This window comes from Moschus berezovskii, chromosome 10 (assembly GCF_049115385.1).
Source record: "Moschus berezovskii isolate FMDL1 chromosome 10, NW_MosBer_1.0, whole genome shotgun sequence".
NCBI lineage: Eukaryota > Metazoa > Chordata > Mammalia > Artiodactyla > Moschidae > Moschus > Moschus berezovskii.
Window position 1 is genome coordinate 107,094,150 of NC_142469.1, and position 14,072 is coordinate 107,108,221.

Sequence of the window (14,072 nt, forward strand, 5' to 3'; positions counted from 1 at the left end):
TTTGCAGGAAAGAGTAAATATCAAGATGATTCTACCAGAAACTCCTATGTAGTTACAAATTCCACTTAGGTTTTCCCAAGCAGAAACTTTCTTCTCCAATTCAGTACCTCTTCTATGGACTATCATGTGCTGTGTGCTATGTCACTTCAATCTTGTCTGACGCTTTGCAATCCTATGAACTGTAGCCAGCCAGGCTCCTCTGTCTGAGGAATTATCCAGGCAAGGATACTGCAGTAGGTTGCCATGCCCTATCATATATACCACTTATAAATCTCTTGCTTCATTATCACATATTATATGATGTATGTGTTATGTCAGTCCTGAGGATCAAACACTAATATTAGTCTTATTACTGAAACTCCAATACTTTGGCCACCTGATGCGAAGAGCTGACTCATTGGAAAAGACCTTGATGCTGGGAAGGATTGAGAGCAGGAGGAGAAGGGGATGGCAGAGGATGAGATGGCTGGATGGCATCATCGACTCCATGGACATGGGTTTGGGTGGACTCTGGGAGTTGGTGATGGACAGGGAGCCCTGGCGTTCTGTGGTTCATGGGGTTGCAAAGAGTCGGACACGACTGAGCCACTGAACTGAACTGGCCTGATAACGTGAGTTTCGTTATGTTTGTGTATGTCCTATTGTTGAGCTCAGAAGGCTTGCTTCTATTCCTAGGGGGATTATTCAGCTTTTTTTTTTTTCATAAAAGAGTGAAGGGTTTTATCAAATGATTGTCCTGTGTCTTTTACAATTGTATGTTTGCTTCCCTTTTATTAATATGGTATATTATATTGATTGATTTTTGTATGTTAAGCCACACTTAGAATTGTGTGGCAAATTCCATTTGGTCATGCTGTATAATCATTTTGATATGTTAGATTCACTTTTCTAGAAATTTGTTGATGTATTTTTTTTTTTTTTTTGAACAGAGGAAAATTTATGCGTCGAACCTGGACTGGTCACTTATGATAATATACATGCTACAATTCCATTCTCTCCAATCATTCCACCTTCACCCTCTCCCACAGAGTCCCAAAGACTGTTCTAAATGCCTATGTCTCTTTTGCAGTCTCTTATACAGGGTTCAGGTTACCATTTTTCTAAATTCCATATATATGCGTTAATATACGGTATTGATGTTCTTCTTTCTGGCTTACTTCACTCTGTATAATTGGCTCCAATTTCATCCACCTCATTAAAACTGATTCAAATGCATTCTTTTTGATGGCTGAGAAATACTCCATTGTGTATATGTACCAAAGCTTTCTTATCCATTTATGTCAATATTTTTGTAATATTTTGCTATCAGATGAGACTGATCTCAATAAAATTGAATTAGAAAGTGTTTTCTTTTTTTTTCTTTTACTTTAATGTTAATTCTTTAAATCATCCTTATATTTTACCAGCAAAGTAATGTAGGTTTGGATTTTTCTTTGTGTTTCAAATACTCTATCTGTACACTTGTTACTGATCTATTCAGGTTTGTGTCTTCTGAGGCAGTTTTTTTTTTTTTAGGTAATTAATTTATGTATTTATTGGCCATGAAGTATGGCATGTGAGATCTTAGTACCCCATCCAGGGATTGAACCCAAGTCCCCTGCTTTGGAAGCAGAGTCTTAGCCATTGGCCAGCCAGGGAAGTCCCCCAAGTCAGTTTTGGGAGTTTGCATCTTTTTAGGAATTTGTTCATTTTACCTGCATTGTATAATCTATTGCCATACAATTGCTCAAGTATTTCCTTACAACTTTTATATTGCAAATCCAGCTCTAATTTTCCCTTTATCATTCCTGATTTTTGTAATTTAAATCTTTTTTCTTGGTCAGTCTTGCTAAAGCCATCAATTTTATTGGTATTTTAAATGTTTAGTTTTCTTCATTTTCTCTATCACTTTTTCTGCTTTGTAGGTGTGGTTTATACCTACAATCACTTGGCCTTCAGGATAAGAGATTATCCCTAATAATGTGGGTGAGTCTCATCCAATCAGTTAGAGGCCCTGAGAGCAACAAATGAGATTTAAAGTGAAAAGAAATTCTGTCTCAAGACTGAAGTGCCAACTTCCACCTGTTTCTAGCCTATGGGTTGCCCTGCAGATTACAGACCTGCCAGCTCTCATAATCACGTGAGATTGAAGTTTTTAAAAATGATATTTATATAGATACATGTATGTACACATGTCATGCACACACACACACACACACACATACACACACCATTATTCTGATTTGGATTCCGTGAATTTCCTAAGCATGTAAATTGTATAAAACAGATTTGGAAAGGTCTGAATCACATCTTCCAATTTGCCCTTCTCTCCTGTCCTCTATTATTTCTAACTGGAGTCTTGATACGGTGCTAGAACATCTAATCTTATGTATCCTTTTAAGTCTCTTTAAGATATACCCCCACTCTTCTACAGAGCATTTCCTGTACAATTTCTTCAAGCCATCTGTTTAAGTTTTTCAAATCTATCTCTAATTCTCTCTTAAGCGATGTTTATTTTGGTGCATAGCTACTTAATTTCTACTTTAATTTTCATTCTATAATTTGTTTATTTCAGGTTTAAATTTGCTGTCATGCATTATATCCTCCTTTCCTTCATTATAATTTGTCAACTTTATTTCTTTAAGTATATCAAACATTTATTTTACGTATTCTATAAATATCAATTGTCATTGCGTATCTGTATCTGTGATTTTTTCTGATAAATCAAATTAATTGGGACTTCTTCCATTTTGTATTTAGAAGACTTGGTTTAAGGGCTTTGTGTTTTATCCTTGTCAGCATGAAGGATCTACTGGTTGAACTTTGAACCCTAGGCGTAGGATGCGTGTCCTCTGGATGTGTGTGTCTCTCCCCTTGTGTCATATATACACACGATCTCTTTCACATTTTCCCCTCTTCTTCAGGGAAATAGGAGGCACTACCAATTCCAAATTGATGTAAACTAAATGTTTAGCTCTCATGTAAATTCTAGATTTTTCCTACATTATCCACTGATCATGCTACTGATCAGAGGTCCTCAGGTTAGCAAGGTTCTCCTCAATAAATCTGTGTTTTAAACCATCAGAAACTGGCATGCACTGTTAGGGAAATATTGACTCTAGAAAGTTTTGCTGAGTAGATTCATGACTTATTTTTGTTTCTGACCAGAACTTTATGTAAGAATCTTTAAACTTTGCTTTAAATTTTAACTCATTAGAAATAAATTTAATCTACCATACACTGACAGCTAATATGTTTTTAATATTTATGGAATAAAAAGCATATTTATCTCTTATAAGACTATATTTAATATATTTAACAAATACTTTTTAATATTTCATTTATTTAATATTTATATTTATGTGCGCAGATGACTATTGCAAGAGAAAATTTTATTAACATTGCTGCTGCTACTGCTGCTAAGTCACTTCAGTCGTGTCCGACTCTGTGCGACCCCACAGACGGAAGCCCACCAGGCTCCCCCGTCCCCGGGACTCTCCAGGCAAGAATACTGGAGTGGGTTGCCATTTCCTTCTCCAATGTGTGAAAGTGAAGTCGCTCAGTCGTGTCCGACCCTTAGCGACCCCACAGACCGCAGCCTACCAGGCTCCTCCATCCATGGGATTTTCTAGGCAACAGTACTGGAGTGGCTTGCCATTGCCTTCTCCGATGAACATTGCTAGTTAACATCTATTTCATATTGACTTCAAATGTTTTAAAAGTTGAAATGTGGAATGTGTATCTTAAATTATGTTACTGTACCCCTGGGCTTAGTGACATAGGGTGTAACTCATAAACTGCATAATATGAATATTTATATACACTCAGAATGATACATATTTAAATATGGTGCTTCCTCTGATTATCCTGAGTAAATAAGAATACCTTACCATAATAAGGAACTTCACTTTTTATGGAGACTGTAGTGAGAATTCATTATATTACTTGTGAAACACTCACGCTGCTGCTGCTGCTGCTGCTGCTAAGTCGCTTTAGCCGTGTCCGACTCTGTGCGACCCCATAGACGGCAGCCCACCAGGCTCCCCTGTCCCTGGGATTCTCCAGGCAAGAACGCTGGAGTGGGTTGCCATTTCCTTCTCCAGAAACACTCATGAGAAAACCTTTTTGTCAAGACTTTCACATCCATTCTAGTTATGCGTTCACCATGTTCAACCCAGGAATATTATTTCTTTGGAACAACATTCAAGAACAAGCCCCTGGGAAATACAAAAGGCCAGTGGTAAATTTTAAAGAATTGCTTTAAAAAGCTGTTCAAGTGAAGGCTTTGCTCGGTTTCCTGCTTGTGGAGGCTCCATGCATTTCCTGTCAGAGGCACAGGTTAAATTTGGTTACCTTCTGAGCGAAATCTGGGGATAACTTGAGTGTAGAACAAGGGAGTGAATACAATATCCACCATCCAAATGCAGGATTGGTTCTAAGGTTTCTCCTGGGATTTTAGAATATGTCTGGGTTGAGTACCTGTCTCAGCCGCTCACCAACCACTGGCAGCGTGCCAGCCACCGCACTGTTGTCTCAGCCATCACTCTCGAGCCACACCTCACCTGAGCCCAAGAGCAGGAGAGAGAAAGAACTGCGAACGTTTGGAACAAGGATGAAGTGGGGGAAAGCACTTAGGTTTTTAGGGAGGTGAGGGCTAGTCTACCGCTGAAAAGATCTTTCAGAGTGTTATATCTGACACATGATTAAAGCTAAGATAGTATATTTAAAAATTATTATAGCATAGTTGCTTTACAATGTGGTGTTAATTTCTGCTGTACAGCAAAGTGAGTCAGCCATATGTATATGTATATCCCCTCTCTTGGGGATTTCCTTCCCATTGAGGTCACCGCAGAGCATTGCATAGGTCTCCCTCTGATATACACTGTGTGCTCAGTGGCATCCATCCCTTTGCGACCCTATGCCAGGCTCCTCTGTCCATGGGATTCTCCAGGTTAGAACACTGGAGCAGATTGCCGTTTCCTACTGGAGGGGATCTTCCTGACCCAGGGATAGAACCTGTGTCTCTTGCATCTGAGGCAGATTCTTTACCTACTGTGCCACCCAGGAAGCCCTTGCTTTACAGTGGATTAGCATATTTTTAACTGTAATTGACTTTTCTTTGAAATACCATGAATTCTACATATTAAGACATGGTAAGACATGGAGGACTTTCCTATTTATTTCTGCTGTTCCACTTAGGATTTGCCTTTCTGTGGTTGGGGAATTACACTGCAGGAAGCAAAACTTCATCTCCCCCCAGTAAAAACTACAAATGCCAGGTTTTATTTCTTAGCCTCTCTTGCAGGCAAGCAAGGAATATGACATAGCAACCCAAACTGGACATGCCGAGCCCACACTTGGAATCATAAGCAATGTGACTGAGCAGGACCCATTCTTGCTATGGGTAGAAAAACACCAACAGCAGTTACCTCCAGGTCCCTGGTGGCTCAGCTGGTAAAGAATCCGCCTGCAATGCAGGAGACCTGGGTTCAATCCCTGGGTTGGGAAGATCCCCTGGAGGAGAGAAATGCTACCCACTCTAGTATACTTACCTGGAGAATCCCCATAGGCAGAGGAGCCTGGCGGGCTACCGCCCATGGGGTTGCAGAGTCAGACACGACTGAATGGCCTAGTATACACACTAGAGGCTAGATCTATATTGTGTTGTCCACTGTTGGTGAGGTGCATTTAGTAGAAAAAGTTATGTCTGCAGCCAGTACTTCACTGACTTAATTTTTTTCTTTCAATATTTGTTGTTCATGCCCCATAGCATGTGGGGTCTCAGTCCCTTGATCAAGGATCTAACCCCTGACCCTTGCATTGGAAGCTCAGAGTCCTAACCACTGGACTACCAGGAAAGTCCTTTACTGACTGGATTTAGATTATTATTTCTCTCTATGTAGCCTTCAAATTCTGTTCATTAGATTTCCTAGAGGATTTGTGAATCACTTAATATCCTTTTAATACATTCCTCTCAGGTTAAATTATTCATACTTTATTTGTTGCCTTCAATTAAGTATCTCATATAAAATGTGATAGGCAATATAGCTTATTTTGTTCAATAGAATTTCATTTCAGAAAATCATGTAGAAACAATATCAACATTCATTAACTATTAGATTATGATCTTGCAGGATGATTGTGATTTTGGCTTTTTCTGAAGGCAAGCTATGTTAGACACTGTGCTGAGAGTTTCATATGTAATGTTGCCTATAATATTCAACATGGCATGCAAGGTAGGTACTATTATTACTTTTCTCACACAGGTATAAAAATATAGTCAAAGATAGGCAATACTGTGCAAACAGTGTGGTAAAGCCACAGCAAACACTGCACTGTATGCAATTTCATGCTCTCTTGTGTGCCTGTTATATATCAGTTAATGTGCTTAGAGCTAGAAATGCAAAAATTGATTATGAATATTCCTATCCTTGATTCATCTTTAGGTAAAATAATAAAGTAAATCTATAACTATTATTCATTACAAAAATTTTATAATAGCATGATGGAAACTCAAATAAGGGCGCAATCATTTCTCAACACTAGTGTCCCGAAAAGCTGTAGACCAGAGAAGACAAGGATTCCCCCTTGTGCGTATATGGCATCTGCTGTTGGACAGTTTTATCAGTGTTACTGATGGGTTAAAGGGTAAGACTGTTGTTGTTCAATCACTAAGTTGTGTCTGACTCTTTCTGACCCCAGGTATTATAGCACTCCAAGCTTCCCTGTCCTTCACCATCTCCCAGTGTTTGCTCAAACTCATGTCCTTTGAGTCAGTGATGTCCTCCAACCATCAGGGCCGACAGAGGATGAGTTGGAAAGGGTAAGATATGGTGACTCAACAAAAACTAAATCCTTAACACCACTCATGATGCCTAATATATCAGAGAAGAGTGTCAAATATCACTCCTGCAAATTCCCTCCTAAGACTGCATTATCAGGAATTTCTCAGGATTTTATTTTATAAATGATGACTAACTTTGGGAGATAAGAAAAAGAAACAAATATCAGCTTTGTTTGCAATATTTAAATGATATATTACCAACAGGAAAACATCTGACTTTATACGGTTCATTTTTGACCTGACTACAAAATATTTTAGTTGTGTAGATACTGAAATGTTGTCTTTATTTGTAAGAGATGGAGAAGGAAATGGCAAGCCAGTCCAGAATTCTTGTCTGGAAAATCTCACGGACAGAGGAGCCTGATCGGCTTTAATCCTTGGGGTCGCAAAGAGCTGGACGCGACTGAGTGACGGAGCACACGTGTGTGTGTAAGAGACAGCAATGTTCTCAGGAAGAGCCAAGCCTGCACTTTTAACGAAATGGTTTTATGAATAAAGAAGTCAATAAGAAATAATCTCCCATCACTAGAAACACACTGCAGACGTGAAACCTTTAAGGAAAATAGACCAGACAGAAGCTGCAGCAGCTTCCTATTGTCTCTGAAACAAATCATGCAAACGTAGTGGTTTAAAAGAACACAAATTTATTATCATCATTTGGAGGATGGCAGAAATCCCAGGTGGTGCTAGTGGTAAAGAAATAGCCCATGCAGGAGATGGAAGAGATGTGGGTTGGCTCCCTGGGTCGGGTAGATCCCCTGGAGAAGGGAAAGGCAACCTACTCCAGTATTCTTGCCTGGAGAATCCCATGGGCAGAGGAGCCTGGCGGGCTACAGTCCATGGGGTCGCAAAGAGTCAGACACGACTGAAGCAACTTGACACACACAGCAGAAATTCAAAATATGTCTCAAGAGGCTAAAATCAAGGTGTCCATAGTGCTGTGTTTCCTGAGGCTCCGGGGGAGATGCTGTTTCTATGCCTTCTCCACCTTCTAGAGACACCTGGGTCCTTGACTGCCTTTCATCTTCAAAGCCATCACGAGTGTCGCTCAGCTTCTGCTTCTGTCATCACGTCTCCTCCTCTGACTCTGCCTTTCCTGTCTCCCTCTTTCACGTTTAAGGACCTTTATGATTCCATTGGATCTACCTGGGTGATCTCTCCATCTCAAGATCCTTTCCCTAACTGCAAAGCTACCTTTGTCATGTAAGTAACAGATTCACAGATTTCAGAGACACGGGTGTGGATCTCTCTGGGGGTCATTATTCTGTCAACCACAGAATCTTTTTCCTTTTACTTTGGCTCCCAATTTCTCTCCTACTGAATGAACTTCTTTTTCTCTCCTGATTTCTTCCCCTTAAATATGCAGATTACCTTAGAACGTCTCGTTAAAGCAAATAAACTTCTCTTTTGACTTTATATCTCTCTCCAGTTACCATCTTACCAGGTTTTATTCTTTAACAGCAGACTTTTCAAAGTATTCTTCACTCACACTTTCCATTCCTTCTCTCTGAATCAATCTCCAGTTCATTTTATTCCCCAGGGAGATTTTATAGCTAATAACTCCAGAGATCTCTCTGGACTAAAGTCCAGAGAACACTCCCTCCCTTCATATTCTGAACCCTCTCAATAACAATTAAAATATCTTCCTTCTTGAAATGACCATTGAGCTTGGATTTCAAGTTAACACATTTCCATAGTTTTCCTCTGATCCTTGCAGGTTAATCTTTTCCTAGTTCATTTGTTAATTTTTTTTTCTTTTATTTTCTATCTATCTTAGTCTTGAACTTTTCTCCATTCCTACAAAACTGTTTCTCTCTAGGTAATCTCATTCACTTGCTTTAAGTATGGTCTATATGTCTTTTCTTTCTTTCTGGATAAAAAGATATATATAAATATATATGTATATTCTATTTAGTTAGAAAAAATGGATGATAATTGTTCAGGCCTATGTTTCAATGAAGTTATATATGGAAATTTTCTGTGTCAGTGAATATATATCTCTCTCATTTCCATGGCAATGCAATATTATGGACATGCCATAATTAATATAACTAGCTTATTGAGTAGCTCCAATTTTCTATTTTTTCTATTATAGCAGCATTTTGATAAATGTGTAATATGTAGTGACAAACATTTTATCAGTGAGGAATATCAGAGAAGGATATTGAATTCATTTCAAAAGAAAAATCAAAGATATTATACTGTGAACAGTATTCCGTCAGCAGAGTCCAGCAGTTCACTAACTCACTTCCCTACACATTAAAGGACCTGAAGTCATAAGGAAAGGAGTAAGTAGTTATGCAGTCACATTGGAAAGTAGTCAGTTTCCACCTATGTTCTCTTTTTTTTGGATAGGAGATACTCCTCTTTCTTTGGGGCTTTTCCAAAAGAATGCCCCTTCAAGAAAAGAAAAAAAATATTCCAATAATATACATGTATACATGTATTTCTATTTGTTTTGTTAAACTTGTATGGAAGCGACGACAATTTTCTTGAGCAACAATTTGGGTTAAAACTCAGGGTTTATAAGGTCACATCTCTGATGATATCTGTTTTTCTCATGCAAAGCAGCTGATATCCAGCATAGCAGTGGTTTTGCTAAAGGTACATCTCCTGCCCTGTGACTTAGGTTAGCCTTAGGGAGCCACACTGTTTCCAACTCTGAGAAAGTTAGAAATAGTCCCTCCAAATTCCCGTTTCTTTCTTTATAAATGATTATCTGAACTGTTTGTCCCCACTGATCAATGGGAACCAAAAGCTTTGAATCCAATTTTCCTTAAGATGCCCTTGAACTTGAACTTTGGCTGATTCAGCCCCAGCTGGCACAGTGCACCTCCTTAGGTGTCTTCCAGAAAAGCAAGTTGACCTCAAGTGAGACATCCACCTTCCGGGAACACACAAGTTGAGGGGATTTCTGAACCTTCTCTCTTTTCCAGGATCACAAGGCTCAGGTAAATAGTCAACATTGTCAAGAATAGAAATAGTTGAGCACAAATACACACACATGATTTTTAAACAAAGTAGCAGAAGCAATTTAGTGAAGAAATGTATTAAATAAATCATATTGGGAAAAATGGACATCTGTAAGCAGAGCAAACAAGCGTCAATCTTCATTAAAACTACATTGTATTTAAAACATTGACCTATAGGTCCAAGTGTAAAAAGCATAATTATAATTTTGGAAAACATGAAGAAGACCACGTGACCTAAGATTAGGCAGAGTTCATAGATATGACTCCAAAGAACACAGTCCATTAAAAACATAATCAAGACATTGTGCTTCACCAAGATTAAAATCACTTGACTTCTGAAAGACCTTGCTAAGAGGATGAAAAGGCAAACCACAGATGGGGAGTAAATATCAGCAAATCACGTAACTGACCAAGGAATTGCTTCCATAATTATAAATGATACAGTAAGGATACAATTCAGTTAGACCACGAGCAAAAGATGGGAAAGACATCAGGGAAGAGGATATGAGACACCAAGTGTCCACAGGAAAGTAGTTGATATTGTTGTCCATCATGGAAACGCAAATTAAAGCCATGATAAGATATCACTTATTCCTGAAGAATTCCATGTGTTTGCGTGCTAAGTTGCTTCAGTCACACTTGACTCTTTGAGACCCCATGGACGGTCGCCCGCCAGGCTCCTCGGTCCATGAGATTCTCCAGGCAAGAACACTGGAGTGGGTTGCCACGCCCTCCTTCAGGAGATATTCCTGACCCAGGGATCACATTCTTAAGTCTCCTACACTGGCAGGCAGGCTCTTTCCCACTAGTGAGTGTGTGTGAGTGTGTATGATAAATATATATGATTCACACACACATATGCCAAGTTCTGATGAGGATATGGAACAACTAGATCCTGAAGGATTTCTTGGGAGATGTGAGATCATTGCAGCTACTCTGGAGACTGCTTGGCGATTTTTTTATTTTCTTTCTTTTTTGCACTCACTAGAGTTCACTTCATTGAATTGATCAAAATATTTTATTTAAAGAAATATCTGAAGATTATAGTTTATTATTAATGGGAAAAATATAAACGTACATGTTTAAAGATCATTTTGTAGTGACATATGGGAAATGGATTTCTCCAATAACACGATTAGCTTTGTTGTGCTTCTAGTGGAATACATCTTGCAGAAACAGGTTTTTACCTTCAAATCTGAGCACATTACCCTCACATAAAAAAAGAAAAAAGGATAATTGAAAAAATAAAAAAAACTTTGATTAGTTTAAATTTGTAGTAGACCACATCTGATTTGTTAATGAGCAAGTTCTTTTCCAGTCCCTAAGACATCTAACACCCATGCAGAGGAATTAAATTTAGATGCCCTTCTTCAGATGGCTGATAATTTACACGTGAATGAGTCCAGCAAGATTGAGAGTTTGAACTACTTTTGTGACCAGATAGAAAAGTTTAGAGATGAAATGGTGTTTATTTGGCAATTTGCTCCTGCTTCTGAAGATATGTATGAGCTATCTACAAAAGCACAAGAAAAGAAGCATTATGCAAATATTGCAAAGACATGGTGAAAAAGCTATTAAGAGAACACTCAAGAATGGACATTGTCGTCTATGATACGTGGTTTTCTATGTATCTGAATTTGAGAGCTTACAAGACAAAATCAAATACCAATAACACTTCAAGGAACATCTAGATAAAACAAGGGAAGACACTGCTGCACTCTCTCAAAACTGAACTGGGTTGAGCAAAAACATGGCTGCTACTCTGTTTGGAAAAATACCATCCTCAGCTATACAGGGAGCTCTACAAAACTTGCTTAAGGCTGAAGAACTACAGCCTGGGTTTTCTAAGTTGAATTACATATTCTTGGCAATTTCTTATTGAGCTGAATATGTGTTATATGTTCCAGCAATTATATTCCTGGGTATTTATAATAGAAAAATGAAAATATCTCTACTTAACACTCATAGCATGAAGTTGAGCAAGATGTGATTTGCCCATAAAATGTGCAGTTACCAGATGTCGCGGGCTTCCCTGATAGCTCAGTTGGTAAAGAATCCGCCTGCAATGCAGGAGACCCTGATTCGATTCCTGGGTTGGGGAGATCTGCTGGAGAAGGGATAGGCTACCCACTCCAGGATTCTTGGGCTTCCCTGGTGGCTCAGCTGGTGAAGAATCTGCCTGCAATGTGGGAAATCTAGGTTCAGTCCCTGGGTTGGGAAGATTCCCTGGAGAAGGAAAAGGCTACCGACTCCAGTATGCTGGCCTGGAGAATTCCATGGACTGTAGTCCGTGAGGTCATAAAGAGTTGGACATGAATGAACTACTTTCACTCTCACTTTTCACTACCAGATGACTCAACAAGTAGATAACAGACTCTCAGTTCAGTTAAGTACAGCTGCTCAGTAGTCGCTCACTGTTTGTGACCTCATGGACTGCAGCAGACACATAAGGTGAAAGCAATTGTTCACGGTAGTGTTAGTCATAACAGCCCACAACTAAACAACTTAAATTTCCACTGAATAATAAATAAATAAATAAATTATGGTATATAAACATAACAGAATATTATGCAGAAATAAAAATGGAATGGAAGTCTATAGCATGCTAAAATGTGAACTTTGGTGCCATTATTTTTCAGTTGAAAAAAACCAGAAGATCATATATTGTATGGCTTCACTTATATTAAATACACAGAATAGAAAAATCCAGGGAGACAGAAAGTAGAAAGTAACTCTTGATTTCCTGATGCTGTATGAGTTTTTTGAGAGGCCATGATGCGTATGGGGTTTCTTTTTGGGGTGAAAATGTTTTAAAATTAGTTTATGGTGATGGGTTATACAATTCTGTGAGTATCCTAAAAGGCATTGAATGGTATATTCCAAATGGGTGACTCGAGGATATGCCGAGTCTCTCTCTGAAAAGTTTTAAATAGCTTATACGCTTTTTCATTTAACTTTTATAACATTCTTTAAATGACAAAATTGTAATGATGGAGAAAATTCCACAGTTGTCAGGGTGTAGGATTGAGAGAAAAGACTGTATAAACGTGGTGTATTGATGTCATATTGCTGCTCTTGCTACGCATACAATACTTTTGTACGGTGTTATCCTTTAAGGAAGCATGGTTCAAAGGTATGTGGGAATGCTGCTTTTTTTTCAACTTCTCTTGAATCTAAACAACTTCAAATGTAAAGGTTTATAAAAAGCTAACTCTTTAAGAGACTGAATCTTATTTTTGAGAAAGAAACTTTCTGACATATTATGTGTCAAAATTGTTTGAAGTCAAAACCCAGCTGAACAACTGTATTCCGGATATTTCAGTCTGTTAGTTCTTCTCTTTCACAGCTTAAGTCTTGAGTTTGGTTCTGCTACGTCCACACATTGATCTGTTAGAACTTTAACGTTTTCAGCTTCAGAGAGCATCACTTTCAACACTTAGGGAAAATATTGTCAGAAATCCTGGAGATTTAAGGAAAGAATACAACATATTTAGCCACACACTCTCTAGTTTAAAATAGATAATTAAAAAGGAAAATATGTAACTCACATTCCCAACCTCATGGAAAGGCAGAAATTAAGTGATGTGAAGCATCACCGTGCTAGAAGTAGATCATTTCTTGTGTTTTGTCCCCTTGATGGTAGTTTAGTCGTGAAGTCATGTCTGATTCTTGCAACTTCATGGACTGCAGCCTGCCAGGCTGCTCTGTCCATGGGATTCTCCAGGCAAGAATACTGGAGTGGGCTGCCATTTCCTTCTCCAGGGGATCTTCCCGACCCAGGAATCGAACCTAGGTCTCCTGAATTCCATGCAGATTCTTTACCAACTGAGCTTCAAGGGAAGCCCTTTGTCCCCTTAGGATATTTTAAAACAATAAAATGAGTTAGCTCATATACGTTTCCTCTTTGTTAGATCTTCATGTTGATTTATTGATTAGTCCTTCACGGCTTCTCTGTGATCATGTGAGCTTGAAGAAAAAAATAAAAAGGAGACGAAAGAGTGATAGCTGCTGAGCCTGCCAATACAAAAGCATCTTTGACAGTTACAGGAGAAAACTGCCACGCTGTCAGCAAGGCTCTGGCGGAATTAAGTGAACCGCATTGACAGGACGCCGCGCAGCATCTGGTGGGCCGTTTCAGACGAGCGCCTTCACTTCCTTGTCGGCCTCCGTGTGATGCCTTCTGTGGACCCCGGACCTTGAGCAGAATCACTGCCCAGCTTTGTATCACCCGCCTTCCAAAGGCAACGTGACCATCAGGGAGGTGATGGTGGAAAATT

At 38.9% G+C, this 14,072-nt stretch overlaps 1 pseudogene; it reads left to right on the top strand.

Moving 5' to 3' along the window:
- Positions 1-4,441: 4,441 nt before the first annotated feature.
- Positions 4,442-11,677, top strand: LOC129560826 (regulator of microtubule dynamics protein 2 pseudogene; annotated as a pseudogene).
- Positions 11,678-14,072: the final 2,395 nt, after the last annotated feature.